Genomic DNA, 26,189 nt, shown 5'->3' with positions numbered 1-26,189 from the left:
AAAAGGAAGGGAAAAGATTCATAAGAAGTGCAAGTGAAATAGCACATGTGTGAAAGAAAGAAGGATGTTTAAGGATCAGTGTTAGGGCCTCAGGAGTGTTAGGGCCTCTTTTGGAGGCTTCTGTATTTTGGTGGTGTATATTGCAATCTGCGTATTGCAATATGTGCGATTTTTGGATGTGTTCCCATGTTACAATTGTTGGTCTTGGTCTTCAAATCACAAACAAGAAAAAGCGGTGATAATGGGAACACTTCAGTAATCACAGGCTTAACACAAGAAAGAAATTGGACTTGTTTGTACCAGCTGTCTAGGCTGTCGGAGTCACATGGATTCAGCCAAACCCTGGCCAGTATCTGGGCAGACTTGATAGTCACACCTGATTTGAGCAAGTTGTGGCTGTACTGCTAGCACATGGCAGGGCTCAAGTAAAACCCCAGTTCTCTGTATCCTCTGGGCTGCCCTTTCACCATGACTGAGCCTTCTCATGAGAAGGCGGAACTTTTCCATCTTTTCCAGACTTGACTCATGGTGGGATCCTGGAGACTGCAGGACAGATCCTCACTTCTTCTTGCTTGAGAGTGCAAGTGTGGCAGGATCACAAGGACTGGAGGAGCACAAGACTTGGGTTAAAACAGCAGGAAAAGCTGGTGACACTGGCATGCATGGAATGGTAGCTGGTGTTTGAAGGTACGAGTACAGAAGCTCATATATGAGCCTTGAACCTACCACCCAATTTCCTTTCAAGGATGATTTCAAAAGCCTTTGGATTGAATGGCATTGTCCAAAGGACGTTTCAGCAAAGCGGCCTCATATTTTCAGATGTTTTTCCTAAGCTGCCAGGAAGATGGGATGGGAACTTGAATGTGTAAACAACCCATATGTTAAGGGAAGGTTGTGGACATGCGTTGGGCTTACTTTCCTGGGGCATAATTATTACAGATACTTAAGTAGCAGAGCGGTTGCACAATACCTTAATTACTGTGTTTAGATGAAGCCTGTTCATTGTAGGAGTCATACTCTGTGGCTCTACTTTCCCTTCAAGGTGTAATTTGAACAGTCATTGATGAGATGCATGGGTGGCCAGCATGCACTAAAGTTTTCTGTATGGTTCATACAGTTTATAAATGGGTATTCTTCACCCTACCATTCAAGGCACACCACTTTGTGAGCTCGTGGCCTGTTGTGTAAAAGGTGCCAAACCTTTGAAGTTCAAAGAAGGCAGATGAAGATACATGTGCAATGGGGACATGGTGATTACTCTTACAGGCACCTTTTGGTTGTTTCCTCTTTATATCTGAAACATATGTGCATCTGCACATACTTGTACTACTGAATCTGACTGGTATACAAATTGTTAGGGGAGCAGAAGGAAATTTGCAGATGAATTTGAGCAAGATTCTGCTACAGTGCACCACAAATATGTCTGATTTCACATAAAGCCCATGATGCAGATCCAGGAGAGTGGGTACATGTCTTCCTGGGTCTGCAGTCAAAGTTTGCTACTTGGTGCCAACATAACTAGTGGTGAGAGGAGGGCATTGTAGGAAGTGGGGTCTGTGAACTTCTTCCCTCTGTTCGGGGACTTGTCTCACCCCAGTGGCAAATCTGTTGGTATGGGAGGAGTTTACAGTCCTTGACCTTTCCCATCACAGTCTTCAGTAAAACTAAATGTATCAACCAAGGAACCTCATCCCTTTTTCTATTCCCCAACTCAGCACTGGGGGTGCAGAAACATCTGAGGATGCTGGAAGAGGATATCTGGAAATGGAAGATCATCAGGTGGTTTCTCACTTCTCGACCTTAGAGAGCAACTGGCCAGAGCCAGGTCATAGGAGATAAGGAATTTGGGCAGGCAGATCAGTAGGCAAAAAAAGAGCAGCAATGAGCTATGGCCAGCAATTCCTAATAGAGGTATCCGTGACTGGAGTACCTGTATTGGACCTCAAGGACTCCAGCTTCTCTCAGTCATGTCAACGCTGTCAGCACAAGTAGATTCAGTCAGCCATCTCTCAGGTTCATTCTGAGGAGCTTAACACCTATAGTTCTGCTGCCTTCTCTGGAGCCAGTCTATGCTCAGTATCCCAAAATGGGCCATTTAGTAGACCACAGACAGGTTAGTTAGGAGTCCTTCCTTTTGGGGCCCCTCACTGAGAACACATCTTCTGGATCCTGCTGCATGGCATAAGCCTAAACAAAATATTAGTGCCTCATGTCAGCTCATGCTGTTTGCTCAGCTGGCTCTTTCCCCAGCTTTTTTCCCTAGCTGAATGAATAAACAAAGCCACCCAGTTTAAATGCCTGTGTTAAAATTTTTGTCTGAGCAAGAGAACATTTCCCAGTAGCTATAGCCACGTGCAGGGGAGTAAGGACCTGTGGCAATTAGCGAGTGTGGGGAGAGAATATTGGGTCATGTTGAGGCAGGTTTTTCAGTAATTGTATAGGGGCAACAATTAGAAGAGGCAGGAGGCTCATTAGATAGGCTAATCCCCTGGAGTAGGCAGTGGATTGCAGAACAGCCATCCAGTCCAAAGGATTGCTCATAGCTCATGGTGTGCCTGAAGTACAGTGAAAGAACCTCACCCTCTTCTGAGGGGCAACTCTTATGGGTGCACATCAGTGGTGGGGCTGGGGGAAGCAGTGTAGGTTCTCTGCACCAGGATCCCTTTGCTTTGCAGAACCTGCGGCTTGTGACTAGAAGAGGCGAAGACTGACATCAGTGCTTCAGTGGTGGTTTCATTTGTTACTCTTCCCCTCATCCTCTACCCCCCAGTTCTTTGCTCTGTGGTGACAATCACAAACTGCAGTGCTGGCAGCTCTCACAAGCAGGGCAGATACAATCATCTGGGATATGAGAAGCACATGATGTACAGATGGAGATGCTGAGGGAGATGAGTATGCTCAGCCTGGAGAAGAGAAAGATTTGTGTGTAGGGGGAAAAGTATCTGCTGTCTGTCTCTGCCAAATGGGGGATTACAGGGAAGATAGCGTCAGACTCTTCTCCACACTTAACAAGTCCTTCAGCTTCTGTCCTCATATGCTCCAGACTGACCGTCTTGGTGGCCTCTATCAGATTTGCTCCTGTTTATTGATACCTCTCATGCACTGGAGGGATCCAAAATCGGACACAACCCTTTACTGTGATGCAGCTGGGCTTCATCGCTGTGAGGCACACTGCTGAATTACGTTCACACTCTTGTTCACCAGAACCCTCAGACCCTTTTCTGCAGAGCTGCTTCCCAGTCAGCTAGCCACCAGCCTGTCCTGGTGCAAGGGTAGCTTCATCCCAGGTGCAGGAGTCTGCCCTTGCCTTGGTTAAACTTCATAAAGTGCCTGTTGGCACAGTACTCCAGCACACTGCAGTCCCGCTGAATCACAGCCCTGCATGTCTGCCAGCACATCAGTTGCTCCCCTCAATTTGTTGTCACCCTTGAAATTCAAGAGAGTACTCTCAGTCCCATAAATCCAACTGATGAACAAGTTGGTTTATGTACTGCCAGCCCCTGAAAACTCAGGAGATCTAAAAGAGGTAATAAATGCCTTGAGAACAAACTCAAGTTCTTCTACAAAGCGGGAAAGAAATGTCTATCTTCGGGGGATATCTAAAACAAAAGGCTGAGATTTTCTCGGAGCCACAGGATTCTGGGGCCTCATGGTTTCAGAGGTTGCAGGAAATACCATGAGACCTCATGACATGTTAACATTTAAGCTTATGGTTTAACTACATCCCTTTTGGTGTTTTGTAGTTTTATAGTCACCTGTTCTTTCTGGGATTTCTATATATCCCTAACATATTGCACATGGGCTACAGTGATGTGCAGTAGGGTCACAGCAAGGTGAAAGTTGTTTATGCACTTCTGCCCTGCCCAGAACTGGTTCCTGTGATTTTCTCACAGGACGAGCTGTTTTTATTCTCCCTGGAAGAGCTCTCTGCAAAGAGTCAGTGCTGCTGTTTTGAAGCTCCAGTTCTCTGGGACTCTAGGATCTTTGGTCTGTTTTTTTCTTGAAAGAGACTAATATTATTGAATTATAGAATCATAGAATAGTTAGGGTTGGAAAGGACCTTAACATCATCTTGTTCCAACCCCCCCTGCCATAGGCAGGGATGCCTCATCCTGGATCGTGTCACCAAAGGCTCTGTCCAACCTGGCGTTGAACACTGCCAGGGATGGAGCATTCACAACCTCCCTGGACAACCTATTCCAGTGCCTCACCACCCTTAGAGTAAAGAACTTCTTCCTTATATCTAACCTAAACTTTCCCTGTTTAAGTTTAAACCCATTACCCCTTGTCCTGTCCCTACAGTCCCTGATGAAGAGTCACTCTACAGCACCCCTGTAGGCTCCTTTCAGATATTGCAAGCCAATGGGCTTTGGCTCGTTATGAAGCCAATGAGGGGTACGCTACCAAGGACACTCTAAAAGGTGTCTTTGCATGTCCTGGGATGGATTTTGCTTGTGGCCACAATTAGGCTGCTACATGAAAAGGGTAAGCAGAAATAGCGCTTGAAAGAACACGTGAAGCACACCTTAACTTGAACATTGGAGACTGATCACAGCTAAGTATGGAGTATGATGCTGCATCGATGGATGCCACTGAGCTTTCAAGTCCATGACTGCTGTGTCTTGCCTGGAGTTAAACAGCCCACCAAATCTGGAGTTGGGGTGAAATTTCAAGTCATTTGGGCTAGCAAAAGCAGGGTTGGTTTAGTTGTTGTTTTGCCTTCTGTTACAGGGATGTGGTCTAGTTACTAAGCACACGTGGGAATTTCACGTACCAAATTCCTCCCCCTTGCACACACCAAGGATATTGACAATAACCTTCAGCTCTCTTCCTGTCTTCCCAAGTATGAGTTTTTGTAGGTTTTTTAGTAGAGAATCTTAACCTTGCTGAAGAGGATTAGAGTTGCTTTATAGCTCATAGAGTTACTCTATAGCTCATGGAGTGCAGCCTTGTCCCCCTCTCAGGACTGAATGATTCCTCAGTGGTTGCCTCTGACCGCAGGAGGCTGGATTAGACAGCCTGAATGCTCCTGTTAAGTGTTCTACATCAAACCAAGCAGAGCAAATCACAGTCTTGTATAAAGGGCAAGTGCTGCTCTTCTGAACCACGTTCCATCAGGAAAAGTTGTGTATTACAGGGTCCTCAAGACTAAGCCACCAAGATCCACCCTCTGCTGAGCTGCTACAACAGCAAAGTTTTGCCCTAGGCTCTAGACCATTTCTCAGCTGTCTGCTGCCCTGATTGGAATGAAAATTGTAATGGTTTCTAGAACAGATCTTCTCACACATTTGCTTCAGATGGAGTAAAAAAAAATATGCTGGGGCATGTGTAAGTCCCCTGTGTATCAGAAGAGAAGCAGGTATGCCACCAAGTTGCCAGACTGATTGTTCCGGGCTGTCTGCACATCCTCGGTGCCACAGAAAAAGCCCAGATGCTTCTTTGAAAGGCAAACGAGTATATGGCAGACTCCATCTTGCGTAATACCTAATAGAAAGTCTGAGCCACCTCCCAAAAGATGGGTGTCGTGTCTCCCCACCTTTGATAAAACATTGTTGACAAATAGCAGGTTTGCCATAATTAGAAGCATAATAACTAGGAAGTGCAGCTCAGAACCAATTCAGGCATCTAACTCTCTCCAGCTGCTATTAAAGCTGATGTCTCAGGCAATCAGCTGCAAATGGGTATTATTTTCTAATTGAATCCACAGCTCCCTACATGTGAGATGTGAATGAATGAGGTAAACACACGTGCAGCCAGCAGAACTCACAGCTGCCCGTCATCCCTTCAGCGCCACTAACATGGTCCTCATTTATCACAGAAGCTGTTGGGACCTTGCTGCAGTTTTCCAGAGTCCTTACGGTCCGACACGGTTAGCTGGAGAAACTGCATCTGCTCTTCTTCTGATGGTTTGATTAAAGGCCAGCTTAAGGGACTTTCAAACACACACCTAGGGTGTAAGCTATGCAAGCCATGCAAAAGGGCTGAGCTGGGAAACATGCAATAGCAATTCCAGCATGATAAATCACTCCACCTGCTTTATGTGGTCTTGGCTCCAACCTTTGTTCTGATGGAGGCTGTCCTGTCTTGCAAAAAGCCTGTCATAAAAGAACTTGCAAGAGACACCATGGTGTTAGACTCCCAGATGAGCACTGTGGGGAGACTAGCAGCACCACACTGGCCTTTCCTGGTTGGAGTGCCCCAGACATACCCCACAGGAATTCTGCCAGTGCATTCTGTATGTGTGAAAGGATAGAGGTGTTTTTCTTCTCCACTCCTGGTAAAGTTGTGATGCCTGTGCGGAGTGGGGGACCGCAGGGTCCCTTGACTCTTGCAAGTCCCTCATCCCTTCTAGAAGTGGTTCAGAGAAAAGGTATCATGTCTCTGGTACCCATCGGCGTAATGCATGAATGTATGATCAGAGCACAAGGAAGGATGAAGATTTCAATAGAAGCACGTGGCAAGGCTGCTTCTGAGATTTCATGCATAGTGTGCCTTTCTCCCTTCAATGCAAAGTACTTGCTTGAAATGTTAATTGATGGAGAGCTCTCCATACTCCCCAGGTACTCCACTACCTTGTTTAGAAAATGTTTGTCTTTGCTTTCAGCCTGCATTTGTCTGGTATCCGTGTCTAGCCTCTAGATTCTGTTTTGTATTTGCCTGTAAATTAGAAACTTCACTTGTCAGAAACCTTCTTTCCATATGGATGTATGTAGAGGCATGAGGTCTTTCTAATCTAAATGGATGAGCTTCATCACCTCCCATCGAGAGGGAGGCTATCCAGTCTGTGTCCTACCATTCTTGCCACTTTTCACCTGAATACTGTCAGTGAGTCAGCAAACACTGTGTGACTCAATGAAAGCACACGTAGGGCAAAACAGCCACGGACTAAATTCAGGGCTTGCTAAAGAACGTGCAGGTGTTATTCTGGGGATCAACAAACCTTCTAATGATAATACCAAATGGATTCCAGCCAGAAAGCCGTGCTGTGCTGAAGGAAGGTGGGAGGAGGGCCTGGGAGCAATGCAGCAGGATTTGGAAAGAAAAGGTTGGCTCCTTGGAGGCACAGCTTCACAGGATTCACAGCAGGGCAACAAGGAAGGCTGCTAGAGGGGTACTGAGTCTGTGGGTAACCCTAAATAAGATAGCTGCATGTTGTGAAGGCAACAAACAGTACAATAACCTGCCCCTTGGAGTTGCCTTCTCCAGTTCAGCTGTGAGGTACTACTATTGCTCTGAAACAGCCAGAGGTCCCTAGAGGCAGAGGAGCTCCCACAGGGCCTGTCAGGCTTGTTGAAGTCAGAGCACAAGGTGCCCTGCAAGCAGGAAGCACAATAGAGGAATCTACAAGAAAACCCTCCTGATTTTGAGAGAAGCAGGTCAGGGTAGAGAAAGACACACTGAAAAGGCTGGGATGGTGAGATACTGATGCAAAGGACCTGACGCAATCATCTCAGCACAGTTCCTGTTCCTCCTGGCTTGTGTGAGTGTTTCCTCAATGCATGAGACATTCATTCAGAGGGTGACACCACTCCTTTCTCTACCCTTCCCATGCCCAGGAGCACTTCTGACCGTGAGAAAGTTCTGACATGCAAAGAAGACTCCTGTAACAACGCCTTGCTTGCTGTCAGCTGAAAGCAAGTGACACCCTCTCTAATGACTAGTTTCAGAAAGACAGCAAATACACAAGGATGCGCTCACCTGGGACAGCTGTCTCCCACAGGTGGAATTGGTGGGGCTTTTCAGCACATGTGTTACTAGCTCTGTCACCAAGGTGAGGACACGTCCTACCTGTGGGATCAGAGGGGCCTTATGGACCTTCATCCTAGCAGATGCTGCTCTGAATATTGTGCATCTGGACACTGCTTGTGTAGTGCAGGTGTATTTCCCAAAGACTTCTCACTTCTTTGGTATAAAGGTGCAAAATCCTTTCTATAGCATCCACAAGTGGAGAATGGAGCAAGAAGTAGCTCCAAAGCTTTATTTCTCCATATTTTCTTGAGGTTGCTGGCCCATAGACTAGAACTGATGCACATACTGAAGAACCTAATGCTCCCTTTTCTTCCCATTCCCACTGTACGTGGTGAATGGCTCCATGGGAGCCTCTGGCTGGCAGAAGCAGAGAGCCACGTTGCACATGTGAGGGTGATTTGGGAGCCTGGCTCACAGCATCCAGAGGGAGTGTCTGCCACTGTCGATAGCATTTCCAAAGAAAGGAGCCAAATCCACCCACATGGGTCACGGAGTCTGTGTCCTTCTGCACATGCCTTCTCTCTCTCCCAGCCCTGGCAGGTCCCTGTCGTTCCTCATGTGTTGCCCTGCATGCTGAGGAGACCCGCCAATGCCTGCCAGGCTCTGTGGATCTGGCTTCAGATCCAAAGCATCTGTCCAATCCAGGCATTCTGGGGGAAGGACTGGGATTTGGGCTGTGATTTGGTTTGACGGAAGGAGTGGGAGTTGTAAGGTCAATCAGAAATCTGCAGATCCCTGTAATGTGATCGAAAGGGTATGCTAAAAATAATAAATAGTAATACATAGGGTTCTGGTTCATGGAAAAGACAAAACAGAAGAGGGCTTTCTGACCCAATGCTGTGATTTTTTTTCCATTTTACAGACTTCCCATGTTTGTTTTCCCTATAGCCACAGCTTTGTGGTTTTCTGCAGAAGTAAAATCATCGTTGTTTCAGCATGCCCTCCAGATGTGCCAGCCTTTGCTCCAACCTCAGAGGCTGGTGGGCACTTCTAGGACACAGAGAGCCCAGGGTGAATCCCAAGCAGCTGGCTTCCAATGTTTATCCATCTTCTCAAAACCTGAGGCCGTTAAGGAGACCTTTAAGTTCCACTCTGTTGCTCTTCTAGAGATCCCCATGTGGCTTCTCTTGCTTTGGGTGTGGGCTTGAAAGCTCTTCTTTTAGGCAGGGTGTATGTGCTTTTGAAACGAAACTAATAATTACCTTAAAGGTTTAAAGTGCTGGTCTTCTGTCCGCAGAGGGTGCCGCATGTACAGAGGCAGGAACAGAGACCAGAGAAGTGGCCAAGAGAAGCATTGGGATTTCTTCCAGCAGCAATCCCTCCCTCCTTCAGAAATTTAGATCCAGATACAGCAATGTCCTTGGCTATGAGTTTAAATTTAAGCATCTGGGTCAGTTAAAGCCCTCATGAGCTGCATACATGGCCCAGCAGAGCTTGGAGTATCATGGCACGCTGCTCTCTGCTTTCCAGAGAAAGTAGCGCATAGGGCAAGAAAATCCTCAGCATCACTGTACAAAACTATGGAAGATCCCAGCAGCCCTGTTTTCCGGCATAATTTGGCTGAGGAAATATCAGTAAAGAGATGAGGAACTGTCAGCCATGATGCCCAGGGCCTTTGCCTGTCCAGTCCTTCCCCCATCTTCAATAAATCTGCTAACATGGCCATCAGGAGCAATTCCTCAAGAGTGGAAGAAAGCGAGTGATGTTCCTGTCTTCAGGAAGATTGAAAAGGAAGATAGCGGAAGTACAGACCAGCCAACCTCACCTAATCATGGAAATAATTTCCTACCCATGAAGGACAAAAAGGTTGTGAGGAGTAATCAGCAGAGAGTTACAAAGGGAAAATCATGCTTAACCAACCCAATAACCTTCTGCAATGAGGTGCAGGATGGAGGAAGTTACCAGGCTGGCTGTGAGCCATACCACTTGTTTGCATGATTTGTACAGCCTTCTGTGGCAGAGGATGCAATGCTGGGAGAAGCCAATTGCGAACCCCAAGGGATGAAACTTGGGAAGCTGGGATTCTGGGGAGCTGCTACCACAGGGTTAGGCCTTCTCACTGTCCTGGGAGACTGGCAAATCCTGCAGTGTGCAACAAGAATTTAGGGAAAATTTCGTCTCTGCTTTGCCTGGACATCAGGAGGTAAGCACCTTCTCAGATGACTTCCAAGATGCCTTAATAAATTCATCAGTCAGCCTTCAATGGCTGTTTGTCTGCCTGCCATAGATGAAAAACCAGCCGGATGCTGTGTCTCAGTGGTTTTGGAGCTTCTGTTGCAGTCTTTTCTTCCTTTTCCTTCAAACACCTCTCCATCCCAAGGCTTTCCAGAAAAGATGTCAGGTTTTCCATCACTGGGAGGAAGAGAGAGAGCAAGACCTTCACACAGCAGTCTTTGACCAGCTTGTCCTCTCCTGGTCAGCGAGAAGGAAGTGAAACAACGCACCAGGCTGGGGTATAGCTTTCATACTTGGCACAGAAGAACCACTTGTGCAGGTGGAGGAGATTTTCAATCTGTCCATTTGCATCACTCAAAACCTAGAAGCTTCCCTGTTATCCCACATTAAGCAATCATCTGTTTTTGGTTTGGAAGGTCCATCCTTCTCAGGTGCCCTGTGCTTGCTGGGCCATCAGCTGGGCACACTGCTCTTTTGCTGACATTTGACAACTTTGGTGCTGAATTGGTGTCTCTGCCAGCAGCGCGGTGGCACCGAGCTGTGCTTGTTGCAGATGCAAGGGAAAGGGATGGCACTTTAATTATTACTATTTTTTCCCTGGCTTTCAGCTGCTTGAATCTAGTCAGAAAAAGAATGCTGTTACCTGTCCTGAGTGCTGCACTGGCAGAGCAAGCTGGCTGCTGGTACCTTCCTGCTTCCTCTAGGGAATGTCATCTGGCAGTGGTGGTGCTTAAAGAGCATCAGACAGAGGAAAGGCAGCACGACAGCTTTTGTAAACCAACCAATGACCTACATTGCAACCTGCTGCAGATATGGAAGGTGTCCAGCATCACCATGGTTAGGATCATGTTCCTTTCTTTTCTTTCCCAGACACATTAGTGCACACAGAAACTTGTTATAATATGGGAAACCACTTCAGACCTGCCTCCATCAGCAAATGATAACGCACATGACTCCACACACAGTCCCGTGCATGCAATTCCAAAAGCCCCCCAAACATTTTCAGTGGGAAGGAAATGTTGATGCTTCTGCTGAAATGCCAGAGATATTTCAGACAGAAAAGGGAGTGTTTCAGAGCTGGTTAGAACCATCCCATAGAAAAATCATCACTTTTGACAACCCCCCATGCACGTTACTTTGACAGAAGAAAAGACAATGAAGGCCACGTTGAACAATGCAGTCAGATGGTACCACATTTCTCATCAGGCATAGTTAGTTCCAGTCATGGACAGAACTCAGCCAAGTGAGAGCATGCTGCAACTGAAATCCTCAGATAAAATAAAGAGGTGTCTGTACACCCCAACTGAGACAGCCACTCCAGCCATCAGTCACCTGAAAACAAGGCAGTAGAAAGAAAGAAGCACTTCTCATGCTGTGTGATGGATGCTCCCTCTACAAGGAGGCTAGTCTAGCTCAAAGGTGGGCCTAGAGATAAACTCCACTGATGCATCAGAAGACAGTGCTGGTCTTGGAAAAGATCTTCAAATAAATCAGCCCTGGCTTCTTTTAATTTGGTTGTACCTGGACTGGGGGCAGTCACTGCAGTAGTCTCATAACGATTCACGAGGTGCAAGTATTTCCATGACTAGTATCTCAGTCACGGATATCTTGCACTCAACCAAGTGGAAAAAAAAAGAAGATGTGGAGCTCAGCCAAGTGCCCTTAAAACGTATCTTTTGTCCCCCTTTGGTTAAAACCCTATTTTCCCTGTTTTTTGCACACTGCGGAGCATTCACACATGTCCCTGCCCCAGCACTGATTTGGTCTGTGTTGACTGAATTCCATGCAAAATCTTGAGGCAAATTCACCTTTTGTTTGTCAGTTCTCCCCATTCCTTCACTGCTTTTGAGCTGAACCCTGATTTTGAGCACCTGTTATTTGCAACACAACCCAGCTGTCGTCAAGGTGCCTCAATGAACTGAAATGTCTTAACCAAAATGAAGACTAGCGTGTTCATTAAGAAGACATGCCAAATTTTAGTTAGGACTTTCATGTAGCACCAAGATTTACTGCTGGAGATGGCCAGCCCACCATATCCATCTTCCTTGTCTCATTTTGCATGTCAGGATCTTGGATCTTATCAGGAGATCAATTTGTGACAAAAATCTCAAGAAAAGGGTGACAGAGCATGGCACTGGAGTACTACTGAAAAAAAAAAACCTGGCGAGGCCTTATGTTCAGGGCAAACGTCATTCTGATGGTTGAAACTGGTGTGAATCAGAGCAAACCACTTTGATTTCTTGTCTAGTTTTCTGATTTTAACTCTTAACTGTCCCTTTCTTCCTTGCAGGGTTTCTTCTGTTCATGTCCCCCCCAAAGGCAGAGATCTGGCAGTGGCGTGACCCAGGTTTGGTGAAACTTTGTGAACCAAAACCATTTCAGATTTCTCAGCGAATATGCATTTGTAAAGGAGCTGAGTAGCCCTTTACATACACCCGAGGTGTCATCAGCAGGCACAAACACACCCATGCACACCGGTAATGCACGGGTACTCACACAGTAATTAGAGACAGCTATTGTCAGATGCACAGAGGTTTATTAGGAACAGTAGAAAATAAAATAAACAACTATTAAGAGCAGCCCAGTAGAGCTCTATTAAGTCTGCAGGAAATATTTGTCCTTTCTGCCTGGACGACAGGTTTACACTGATATTATATACAATAACTTTGTCTCCATAACCCATTTCAGTGACGACTTTAGGGCCAAAACTTTGCTGCTTTAGTTTAATTTTCTGGCACGTTAAACCCCATCCTTTGGAGTGGGTGTGGGCACCTCACAGGTTTGTAAAGCTACAGAAGAGTTTAGGTGGGAAGGAAGGTCTGGGGTTCCCTGTGCCCCTCCCCTTCCCAACACCCTCACAGCCAGGTCAGATCCGATGGTGGATGGTCCCCAAGGGTGGAGATGCCACCATGCCTCTCCATGGCTGCCATGCTCTCCTGGTGCAGATTTATTTCCTCCTATCCCATCAGCGTTTGCCTTACTTCATGTCTTTGCTCTAATCTCAGTTGACCTTTCAAGCATGGGCTGTTCTTTTTCCTTCTAGATCAAGCAGCTCTGGCTGGGCTGTCTTCCATCTCCTTTCTCTTGACTACGGGGAAAGGAGCTATGGTGTTGTCCTAGCACAAGGTAGATTGCAGTCCACATTTATTGGGAAAAGGAGAGGCAGGGAATAGCAGAGAGACCAGTAGTGTGAGGATCTGAATCCAAGATGCAGATTAAATCTTCCACTTGTATCTGGGTATCCTATATTTTCCCTTTTGGACAGCTCTGTATATAGCCTTTCCTTATACGTGAATCATCTAGGTATGCTCGTTAAAAATGAGGTCATTTAATTGAAATGCTAAATATGGCCTAGGATACAATTTCTATTTTTACCACATCTGGGTTTAGGACAAATAATTCCCTCCCTTGATGGTGAGCAGAATGCTGCTCAGGACACATTACATGGAATTTTCTCTATCACTTCACAAAGTGAGCACTGACAGAATATTCACCACTGTTTTGTGTAAGCTATCCACTACTGAGCTGTGTTTTCCAACAGTTCAAGACCAGGTTTCACTTTTGACTGTAAAATAAACCAAATTGCATTAAAAACCACCAAACAACAAAACCAATCCAGAATCAAAACAAAAGCAGAAGGATCCCTTAAACTACATAAAGTTGTGTACAACTCAGGCCTGTCTGATGGAATGGACAGACCATATCTGGCAAAAGGTGACCGAGCAGTCTGTGAGGCCCATATTAGGAAAGGGAGTTGGGTGACTAATTTTAGGTGACTCCTTTCTTGCTCACTCTCTGAAAACACAATGTCCTCTTGATACAGAAAGCTGCCTTACCCTCAGAAACGGGTGTGTGTTGCTCCTTGTATGGATGGGCTTTGCACCCAAGGAGGGGTAGATATCAAGCTAAGCCAATGTCAGGCACACTTGTTGGCTGGGTGGGACAAGTGTCTGATGTCTCTTGAGATAGAACAAACAAGAGATCAATAAAATCAACGATCTAACCTAGTGCATGAGATTCATGGGAAGATGCATCCTCAGTACTTCACTATGACTTTTGGGATCTGTCTAGATCACTGGCAGGACCAAGACTCTGCTATAGCAGGTACCAAGCAGGAATTAACAACATCACACTCTGGGAAGAGGTGGTCAATAGGGTCTTGATGTCCTCAGATGTAGACAGATTTTTGGATTCAACAGCAGGAGAGTCTTGAATTCAATGAAGGCTAGAGCCAAGCCAATTCAATGAAGGCTAGAGCCAAGCAAGTACCAATACTGGACAATGGTATTGGAGGAATCACAGACCAAATTTTGACAAGAGGTTTGCATAAAACTTGATGTCTGGAGCATGTACAACATGCTCCCACTGCTGAATATTCTGAAAGCAAACCAAGCTCTGTTATGCAGGTAAAACCTGAGCATCACATATATTTGCTTCTGTGTGTCAGAGTGCAGATGGGCAATGGAAGGGAATGAGAGAACGTGGACTTCTCTCCTGCCAAGGTCTTCAGGGTTGCCTCCCTTTAACCATGCTGGTTTCCTCTGGTCCTCAACAGGTATCTTTAGAATCATAGAATAGGGTTGGAAAGGACCTTAAGATCATCTAGTTCTAGTTTATCTTTCAGATGAAGGTGATTGAAAGAAGATGCCACGTAAAGAAACAGCCTGAATGGGTAGAAAGACCAAAAGACCAAAGTGTTGGAGATGTCTTCCCATGTTGTAGAAGTCACATATGGGCACCCAAGCTCATCACGACAATGAATGATGGAAAGGAATCTCTTTCTTGGAAAGAAATGCCACAAAAACTTTGGATCGTGTTGTAATTCTCATTCTCTTATGCTCTGTGCATATTTACCCCTTATCTATATGCCTGGTGTATAACTCCTGCTGCTGTGATGATAGGCACCTGCAAATGTGCAGATTCAGATGAACAGCAAATCCAGCCCTGCTGCAGGTAACAGGAATTTCCACCCCAGCAACAGCAACTTTATTAATTAGCCAAATCACATTGGCTCAGGATTAATTACGCAAACCATGATAGCACACATGGGCCCTATGAGCTTGTTAATGATTCATGTGCATTTTAGCCTCTGGGAAGAAAAAGTCAGCAGGAGACTGGGATGGTGCCTTCAAATCAAAGGTGTAGTTCAGGCAAAATGGCATCGCTTTCTTCTCTGCCTCTTCACCTTAGTGATAGATCTTGCTCCTGGAGACCTTTCCATAGGGGTCACAAATATGCTCCAAGATAAAACAAAAAGTGGTTTGGGTATTTTTTCTGGACAGTTTTGTCTGTAGTCTTATGACATCGCTACTTGGAGGGAACTTTCTTCCTAGGCAGGAAGCCCTGTGTAGGTTTGTGGTATTCCCAGGTCAACATACTATGGTCATAGTTTACATGAGACAGCACAACTCATCCCATCCATCCTCTCTCTACTAAGGGCCAGGGAAAAATAACTTACAAGAAGTAAAAGCATGGGGCTAGCATGTCAGTAGCTATCTCAGGCTACTGTCCTGACCTCCAGGTGTGTGGGACTGTTGGAATTCCTGAAGCAGAGACTCTGTCTTTGCAGTTAATACCCCTTGATGGATTTTTATGTCATGAATTTGTCTAATTGCTCTTTGAACTTGAGTGAGCTTTTAGCATGCACAACATCCTGTGGTTCAGTGTGTCCATGCTTTAACTACGCACTGCGCAAAGATGTCCCTTCTCTGAAAACTGTCACCTAGTGTCCTTTACCTCTCCCAGCCCCTGTACCATCCTGGCTCACTGACATGGGAATCAAGCAGCTCTGGCCCGGGTGCTGCTTCCCCCTGTGACTCTCCTCCTGCCTACTCTCCTTTAAGAAATTAGCCACAAGCACACACAAAAGACACTCTGTTGGATCCAAACTTAATTTTATATGGAAGGGAAAGTCAATATATTTTTAAGACAATTGATGAGCTTTGCCAGCTTGGTGCTGGACATCACTTTGGGCTTGATTCAGCCAAATGGTAAGGGTCTGCATGGCTCTTCCTTTTGTGGTCCTATTAAGTCAGCTTTTGCAACAGCAATCAGCCTGTGGAATGAACATGTCCAGGATAGGATCACCAGAATATTTGCAGATATTAGAGGAGACAATCTTTGAGCCATGAAGGAAATTGAATAGCAACAAAACATTCTATTAAGAACAATCTCTTCTAAAAGAAGCCCAACTCCTGGACCATGTGTCTGAGACCATTCAGAGAGTCCTGGTAAGCCACTGCACTTACAACTTGGTAAGCCACTGCACTTACAACCTCCATAACCATAACATAACATCAGTCAGTCTTCGCACCCATAGTTTGCTGATGGCAGATTGAAAAGGCTCATGGTAGGTGATTTTAAATGATTCATAAGGATAATGACTGTGGCTTAATGCTCTTTTTTCAGAATAAACCTCACACCTTATTGGTGCCATCAACTACAAGCAACCCCTGGACACCAGTTGCAATGCACTGTGTGCACATGCCAAGTGCACGGCTGAGCTGCTACAGTACTCTGTCATGTTCTCATCAGGTTAGGAGTAGGGTCACGCAAAGAGAAAGACCTGCCATAGAAGGATATTTGTTAACAAGCCCAAATACCCATCCTCTTTGGAAAGGTGATTTTCTGGTGTAGTTAAAATAATCAGCCTTGCTGAAGGTGGTTTTTCTCTCTTTCACAGGCAGCCTTCAACTACATTGTTGTCCTCCATGTCCCTGGCTTCCTCTCCACTTGGTTTTTCTGTCCTTCCATTATCTTATAAGTTGTTGCATGGTTTTGGAGAAAGCTTTATTAAAAGTCCTAATCCATTTACACAATTCAGGAGGCTTTACCATGCTGCTGAAGGTGATTCATCCATCAAATGAACTTTTGGAGCTTTCTGGAGACACCTTCAAGGATCATGCTCTGTTGACCTTTCTTTTATTTCTCTTAGTCATAGAGGAAAGAATGGACCATTACTGCTGAATGTGTCTATAGCTCCCAAGATTAATGTCTTAAAGTGGCAAGAAATTCCTGTGATGTTTTCTAGCCGGCTGCATTACGTATGTATCGGCTGCTCTGATTTTCTCCACATCCTGCATGGCTGATCTGACCTGCCTGTTAAATCTGATGCACCCAAAGCCCTTTACCAGAATCTGAGAGAGCTGTGCAAGGATAACTGTATTTTGTGGGCTTGGGGTTTAGGGGTTTTAGGTTGTATTTTTAATGATTCAGTTGTCTTTCAAATATGTTTGAGAGTGCTGTGCCGACTGAACAGTGTCACAGGTAGGCCGGTGGTACCTGTGAGATACCCCAGCTATAGCCAGAGAAGCCAGTTTAATTGCACTAATGAAACTGTCAAAGAAGACTTGCATGGAAAGTAAAGCATTGGTTCACTGGGTGAGTTTTCTACTGGTCTGAAGGACCCTAAATTAACCATCTCTTCCTGGCTTGTCTTCCCTGGCAGGTCAATGTGACTTGTAACTTCACTTACAAGCTGGGACTCCAGCATGAGTCCCATCAAGGATGCTGGCCTCTTAGAAGTGTAGTTGTGTTTAACTGTGATATGCTAAAGGCTAGCTTTTTTAACATCATAAACCTGCTGTCCCAACCCAGAGTTCAACACCCTTACACTGATGTGATGGCCTGTGTTGAAGATTAAGTCCCAGTAGTCCTCAGATGCTTAGTAAATCTAGACTTGGTCTTGCTAAAGGTATCACATGAGATAGGTAATATCAAACAGCCAGTATCTCAAAGCAGGACATCCAAACTCCTGCTGTGCTGATGCAGAGGAGCATCTGCATTGGATGGTTCATCTGAAGGGGGAGGATGAATCACTGGCTGGCAGTGGCTGGATCTCTCCCTTGCCTATGACATGAGAGATGGCAGTTGCAGCCTGGGCCTTCAATGTCCATCCCTCAAGATGAACCTTCACTGGTTTCCTGAGACGTAGGTTGAGCTACCTGTGCATTGCTGCCCTGAGAGCCAGCGGCAGCCTACAGGTCCCAGCCATGACTTAATTTTTGGTACTGCCTTGCAGAGATCTCTTCCCATACTGTTTTCAATCCTAGGATGCAAAGGCATAGCACACCCCAGGGTTTGAAAGGAAGGAGGGTAAAATCAGAGAGGAATTGTCAGCTGGACCAACAGCTCATAGCATGAAGTGAGCTCTTTATCTTGCAGAACCTTTACCAGAAGCTGCACATCTCTAGGTATGGCTAACAGTCTCGCTGTCACATGCCAAGGACTTCTCTGTCTCATTAGGGAACAGGAACAGGAGGGGTCTTGAGTGCTCTTAACAGAGGATGTCCTTCCTAAAATACTGATTATTTGCCAGTGACAGGTAGTGTCTGGCAACAGCTGACATTTAATTCCAGGCTGAGCCATTGCCTGCCTGGGAAGAGCTGAGCTGAGCTCCTCCCAGGTTCTTCTCTCCATTTTGTTTTCTTTAATTAAGTGAGCAATAGGTCTCCAGCGTCTTCTTCCTGATGTCTGAATTAATTACCTGTGTGTGTGTAGAGTGTCCTGCCTGAGTTTGATGAGTGGCTGGATGTAAGGGAGCACTGGTAAGAGCCCTGTCCCTTCACTCGTTCAGCTGTGAGCCAGTGTTATGACAGGGGCTGACTCTGCCTGTGCATGGCCCTCAGCTGAACCACCTGACTTTATTTTTCATCACCTCCTTTTTCTTTTCTCTTCTTCCACCTTTCTTAGCTTCAGTGCTCCTCTGTGATGAGCCATGTGTAGCTGTGGGGCTCCATACCACATAAGGAGCTGGCAGATTCATTTGCCCCATTATCTTGTTATGGGTTTATTTTATGGTCTTTATGTCATCTAGCCTACAGAGAAGCACTCCCGTCGTCTTGATTCTGGCAACTGGCATACCAGTGATGTCTATCATTACCCTTCCATTATTTTCTCTTGGGCAGGAACAGCTGTGGCAGAGAAGGCCTCTGAAAGCTCAGCTTCTTCCCTGTGCGCACATTTCTGTGCACACCTTTGTAAAGGTTGGACTCGATGATCTCAAAGGTCTGTTCAAACCTAGCTGATTCTATGTTTTTACCTAGTCATACAGGCACACCAGAGCCTAAGCATCTACATATGGGCCTGGTCTGGAGCACATGGAAAAACAGGGTGTCATAACTCACTTTGGACTGCAACCCAGAGCAGTGACAGAAAACAGGCTAAATACTATGGCACCTGGAAAACAGTGCTTATTTCATGTTTTAAGTGACTTTTGAATAACAGTACCAACACATCAGTGCAAAGGAAACTAAAAGCCACATCCAGTGGCTGTGACATGTTTTGAGATGGATTGTTTTGCAGATTCTGCATGCAAAAAGCACATCTGTCTCCTTGGGTCAGAACAGACCCTTGCATGTTGATGGTCAAGGTATCAGGGTTACAAAGACATCTTGCTTGTCTAGACAAGACAGGGCACGGTGTCTCCATCTGACTTCAAAATGGGGTTTACTATTAAAGGGAAGCAGTGACATGGGTCACTTCATCCTTTGAAGGCTGCAGTACACAAGGACACAGCATTGTGCAGGAGCATGAGCGCCATTTAGTTCCTCTTAATTCTCCCTTCTGCCCAGAACCTTTAAATCGGTTGCACATATCAATTAAGTACAGCTCACACACCCTATGAGGCAACTAGGTGCTATTTTACTTATTTTATTATGGATGGGGAAACAAATGTGTAGAAAGGCTTACTGACACGTGGCTTCAAAACCCCTGCAGAACACAGAGCTCATCGTCTTTGCTGCGTTCCCTTGGGTCGTCCTTCTCCCCTGTTGCTCCTCTGGGTGAGATGGGCTTACTCCAGCACGTTCCCAGTGCAAAAGTGCCCATCTCCAGAGAGGGCTGTAGATGCTTCTTACATGGCCCTGGCTGAGCTAAGGGTGAGCCCCACAGGGTCTCAGTCACACACACACAGTCTGCTTTTTGTGGGCAGGAAAGCAGCAGCACCCACCAGCCAAGCAGCCTGTGTTAAGGTCTGAGGGTGCCCAGTAAGCACCGGTGTTATTGGTAGGGGCAGAGTAATTGGTTGTACTGATTAATTCTGGGCCTAGTGGGGGTCACAGATTAACAATAAACTGGAAATGCCAACTAGGCTGCGTTCATGCTTGATTGATGCGGCATGATTTAATTAACCCAGGCTTACATTTGAGCACTGCCCATTAGCATCTGGTATTAAAAACTCTCTGAACTGTCTGAGCTTCGCAGCTACCTTAAGGAAGTCATTTGACATCTGTTCAGGAGATTTAATTGTGCCATTATGTGCCTGTGTAAGGTACCGAGTGCCATTTAACCATTGCCCTTGCTAGCTGATTAATTACTTGGCCTGAGTGAATAAGTGTGGGAGCTCACTATACGGTTCTCCATGGCTGAAGCAGAGACAATACCACATTCAAGATGAATGCCAGCCTGGCTGTGGCATGCAATGGATACGTTTGGATCTGCAGGCAAAACCTGTTTGTTTTACTGGAGAGGCAGAAAGTATTAGGAGCTGGCATGAGCCAGAGAGGAGCAAGTGAAGTAACCCAAGAAGCTTTCCTGCTCCAGGGCTTTTTGAGGAAAGAGGCCGGCACTTAAAATAGCTAAATGAATTTCAACTCCGACAGTCTATGCCCGGGGAGGGGGAACGTTTTAACTGGTGTATTATGGACACCTGTGGGAAGAGACTGCCAGGATGCCTCTTCCCCCTCTCTTTTCTAGTCCTGGGCTCCCTGGTCAAATGATATGGGTTCATTCAGTGGGACTGAAGATGCTGTGATGGAGAGCCTGCTTGGGGAATCAGGCAGAGACCCAATGAGCACGGGCAAGCAGAGGGGCCCTGCGGAGGGCAGTTACTCCTTCAGGCAGTCCCCCTCGCCCTTGAGCAATGCGCCTGCAGGAGTGTGGTGGCCGAGGCAGGTCTGCGGCGTTACCAGCTGACGCCCACCGTGGCGCAGAACCGGCTCCAAAGCATCTCTGCCAAGCACGAGTGGGTCCTGCCCCAGGCACGTGGAGGAGCTGTGGGCGACGGGTGGGAGCAGGGCCCAGCGTGGAGGTGCTGGATGATGCTGACAGCCTCCTGCTCGTGATCTGACCCAGCACCGAATGAAGAAACGCAGGCTGGAGTTGGCGTGTGCATGAGAGAGGGTTGAAACTTAGGAGGCTCCTGCAAAAGCAGGTACACACACACGTGCCTCTGCCGGGCTGGGCACCTTCTCCATGCGTGCATGCACTCTCCTCCTCAGATAACGTTACCCCTCTTTTAATTTTGCTGGAAGGAAGCAGACAGCAATTTGGCAGGTCACAAGAGAGCCCAGCATCTCCCCGAGCCTGCAGCAGCCCATTTCCGGCTGTGGTTTGATCAGGTTTCTGTATTCATCACCGCGTTTCCTGTGGGGGTATTTCTGATAAGCTCTGCACTTCGCATCCTGTGGTGCCCCCTTTGCCTCTGGTGCTCACAGGATGTTCACTGCTCTACGAGCAACTCGGGGCTGCTAAATCACTTGCCAGAAATGAGTAATTGCTGGGTGCTGTGGGCATTGTCCCAAGGATGGGGTGAGCGGAGTGAACTGTGACACTGGCAGGCAGAGTGGGCTCCAGGGGCTGGGGGCTATGCCAAGTCAGATCCCCAGCTCCAGGGGCTGGCTATTTAACAGCTATGGCCTATGGACCCAGGAGAGCCCTAGGAGATGGTGACTTCAGCCCCAATTTTGCTCAGTCCCTCTTGGGTGTCCTTTTACCTTCTCTATGGAAACACCCCACTGCTGCCACATTCAAGGACACGCAGAGCTGAAGGGTTCAGCCTGGGCTATTTACGTACAAAGAGAGAGGCAGAGAAATGCAGGAAGTGGGGAAATAATACAAAGAGAAGAATTATGACCACATTTTCAGATGAACCCCATTCCCTCCTGGCAGGTCCATATATCAGTGAATACCGCTGATTTCCTCTCATTGCATTTCCAGCAGTGATATTTAACAGCAGAGCTTAAAGTCATCTCCAAAGGGAGATTTAGGGAATGGATGTGATTCCCAAATTGAAGACCGGGGAAAAGCATACTTAATTGACTTTCAGTACAGAGTTTTATTCCTCACCAGTGGAAACCCACCATCTTCCTTTGACACCCATTACATTTACATGGGGTTTCCTTGACTTCCTTCTTTTTTAATAATCAAAGCCTGAATTTTGTCCTGTTGTGCTAGTGTAAATCCGGGCCAGCTCCGTTAATGCTCCCATGCTTGGCTGAGCGCAGTGGCTTGTGTGTCAGTGACTGAGGCATGCCTGCGCCCTCCTGCAAGTACTTTGCTATGTACTTTCAGGGGCTGAAACAAGGAGTGGGTTTTATCTTTGTGAGTCATCTGGGAAGGAGTTTCCCAGATGGGAAGCTCAGCAATGGGGCACAGTATTAGGCTGTGGCTGGGAAAGAAACTCAGTCAACAATTCAGGTGCCCTGCTTTAGGGGAAGAAGTAGCTTAATAGCATGGATGGGATGGCTCTGTCACAGGCTGCTCGCAGGGTCAGAAGAAAGGGCATGAGAAGGTCCTGGCACTTCTTGTTTTGTGAAGCTACGAGTAGTTGCAGTTCACTGTAGGTACTACGGCTGTAGGCTCGTATGAAAAAACCATGTCAGAAGCTGTAGTTCCCATTAAAAAAGGAAGAAAAGCCTCATTAAACAGCTTCTCATCTGCCAGAGGAGAGCATGGGAAAAGTCACATAAACAACCCCTGATTTCCAAACAGATACAGTCTCCCACTTTTCCAGGGTGCAACAAATAGCTGTCACACCCCCCAGGATCTTGGCGCAGGGAGCCAGGGACGAAGCAAGTGCCAAATATTGTAAGCATTTGTGGAGGAGTGCACCTTGGCCAAGGGAGACAACTCTTCGGATGGGAGCCAGGGTGCGGCTGACTCCGGCACGGCTGCGGCTGGGAGGGCTTCACCACAACCCTGCCTGGATCAGCACGTTTCCAGCACAGGCAACCCCCCTGCACTTCAAACCTGCCCCAAATCCAGGAGATGGGGCCTGGCATGATCCTCAGGCTGGAGTGGGGTGGGTTCCTGCTGGGCAGCATGGCCCCAGTGTAGGGGATGGTGGTCATGACCAGACACGGGCAGAGGCTGGTGCCCCACATGTATGGGGTACGGGCACTTCACCATCCCACTGGAACCTGAGAGCACTCCAGGCTGGGTCTCACACCCAACCTCGCCTCCTGGATTGCCCGCAGAGCATGGATTAGTGCACAGACACCGGTAATTAGGGCCATGTGCACTGAAAACATAAACAGGCTGTTTCATCAGCACCCGGCCCCCAGCCCTCACTGTGGTCGGATGCCTGGGAAGCAGCTCGCTGGGATTCATGGCCTCTTTCTCCCATGTTTTACAGCCTATGGGCAGGAACCATGTTATTTGCTTGCTGGCTCAGTTGCTCATGGTTTGCCAGATGCTGCGGAGAGCTGAAAGGAGATGCCACTTTATGGCTGCATGCTGTAAGGGGCTCTGCACATCCTTGGGGTACACAATGGGCAAGTGCACGGATACGAACCTTGTACAGCAGTCAGCAGCTGGCTAGGGAATGTTTATAAGGCTAACACTAAATGTCCTCCATTCAGCACAAGTGGAGCTGGAGTTAGGTCTGGGATAACCTGGACGTTGCCCTGTGTGGGACAGGTACCGAGCCGCAGTGGGCTTTCACAGCTCTAACTAGTCTTCCTGCTTCCAGCAGCCAAATAAGTGCAACCTTCCCCTTTGCTGCCCCTCTTCAGTGAGTTTATCCTGAGAGTTCCATCGTTCCCTTTGGGTAGGCTTGGGTTTTTTTGATGCCCTGCACCCAGTCCACGAGGGCCATAGCCATTGGCTTGAGGAATTAAGCCTTATCTGAATTTGGGATCCTAAATGATAGACTACAACAAAGCATGGTGAGAAGCAAGCAAGCCAAGGACTGGCTGAAGGAGACAGGAGCCAGGGAGAGAGACAGACAAGCAATTACAGCTGGGGACAGAAGAAGAAGCAAAGGGAGGCAAAAGCAAGGCACGATCTGGTTGCAAGGCAAGTCCCCTGCAACATCCTTCAAGATGTGACGTCTGAGCGAATAGGAAGTGCAAGGAATTGGACATGGAAAATATGATTGGGATGGACATTTCACCCTTGGGAATTTCCCTTGGGCTGTGGAAAAAAAAATCATGACACCACCATGCACAAACTAGAGCAAATGCTGTTTATTTATACTGCTGCCCAGGGCTGTTTCTGTGCCTGGGATGCCATTTCTGCTTTCTGCTGCTAGCCTGCGTTTCTCATCTAACCATTTCAACTGTGGTTCAAAACAGTGCTCCTCCTGGGTTTGGAAAAGGAGAGCTCCATGCTGGACACAGCACTGAGGAGCAGAACAGGCGCAGTCATCAGAGCACCTCCGAGAGATGCTGCTCCTTTGGGCTGCGCGAGCATCCCGACTGGTGACAGTACCTTTTCACAGACAGGAGTGATGCGAATCAGGAGCAGCCTGCTGAAACCCATTAGCAGGCGAGCAGAACAAGCTGTCCCATCTGCTGTTTATTCCTTTCAGTTTCCCCAGGGGGAAGCCTAACCACAGATAACGGCTTCACAGCCCCAGACCCCCAGGCTCAGCTTGGAGCTGCCGGGGATCAAACCTCCCTGCAGCAGCTGCACAGAGCTCGGGCAAGGGCCCCACTAGAGCCTGGATGATGATGGCCTGGGATGGTCATCACTTTGTGCCTTTAAGGGAAGCCCAGGGCTGAAAAGCTTCCCTGCTTCCAGGTTCTTTGACAGAGGAGAAGCCCAAAGCATCGCAGCACCACGGCTGTGCGTATGTGCATCCTAGAAACAAAAGCTCTGCAGTCAGCCCCGACAAGCCGAAAGTGGGTCAGGTGGAAATGCGGGAGACCAGTGACTCATCTTGTGGTTGACTGGGCAATTTGGGAGGAGGAAAAAGCGGCAGCCTCTAGGAAATGGAGTATGTTTCCAAACCTTTCTTTCTTCTGCCCCTAATACTAACAGCTCTTCCACCAACAAAATGATAATGCTAGAGTCAGTTCTTAATGCCAAAGAGCACTGGCTCTCAGAGGAAGTATCTTAAGGGCTCAGATACGCCAGCAAGGATGAATATGTGTCTGAGTGGAAAAAAGCCTGCCTCCCCAACTTCCCTGCCCCACAACTGAGGGAGATGGGCATTAAATTGGTCTGAGTGGGTGGGTATCTGGGTTTAAGCACATGCATCCTTACACCGTCATGTGCAGAGGGGATCTGAGAAGCCACGCAGCAGGTATAATAGCTGCTCTGGCCCAGAGGCTGCAGGACCAAGGGAAGGGAGAAAGGGGCCATGCTGTCTGGTGCAGCTGTGCGGAGCATCTCTGCTGGTCCCAGCTTGCAAGCACACAGGGTGTTGAGGAGGAAGATGCCCACCCTGACACCCTAACACTGCTTCTGTGCATGGAGAACGGGGAGGGCACAAAGCCAGAAGATTACAGCTGCTTGTTAACAGTATTTGCTCAGTACATCAAGCAAGCAGCGGTCATTCATGAGCCTGGCCAGCCTTCCCTGCTGGCACTTTGTGTCTCATGACCAGTGTCCACAGCAGCTACCCAACCTCCCTGCCAGCACCTGCAGTGGCGGCAGAACACTGCCTGCTGAGAGGTGAACAATGAGGGATGCAGAGCTGCTGGGGGAAACGGGGACAAAGAGGACATCTTGCCTGCCAGGGATTTCAGACTGAGGGATGCTGTGGGAAGGCAGGTCTGCAGCCAGCATTGCTGCGCAGTGAGGAGCAGTCTGTGCCGCTGCGATGGTCAGATGAGGAGGAGGATGGTGTGTTCCAGACAGGGCTGACCCGTGGCTCTATGATGGAGGTTAAAAGCTGAGTCTGACGTGCTTCAAGCAGGCGCTGAGGCAAAGTGGGCCCCCTCTGCTCCTTCCCCTCTAGCCCCAGGGCCCCCTTCACCGGGGATGGCCTTCAGAGAAGGGGATGTGGCCACCACCCACTTCTTCCTTTCCAAGTGGGTAGGAAACAACACTAATGCAAGACAAATTTCTCCTTGTCAGGGAGGAGGAAATGGGCTGATACAAAACCAGTCCATGCTGGCTAAGCGTGCCTTTGCTCCCCTGCAACAGGCACTGGCAATGCTTAGGGATGTGTGTGGCCCAAAACAATTCAGTGTTGAACTGGTAAGGCTATGGCAAAAATTCATGTGTAGAAATGACAACAGTGGTTCATCCCAGTCCCTTTCCCCGTGAGACCCTGCCACCATGCACATCAGTGCTTGCGATATGCCCTGGGTGCACTT

The sequence above is a fragment of the Neopsephotus bourkii genome, unplaced genomic scaffold (genome assembly GCF_033783945.1).
Source record: "Neopsephotus bourkii isolate Nb327-2 ecotype Australia unplaced genomic scaffold, CSIRO-AGI_Nbou_v1 NB_168, whole genome shotgun sequence".
NCBI classification, from domain to species: domain Eukaryota; kingdom Metazoa; phylum Chordata; class Aves; order Psittaciformes; family Psittacidae; genus Neopsephotus; species Neopsephotus bourkii.
This window is presented reverse-complemented; position numbering follows the sequence as displayed.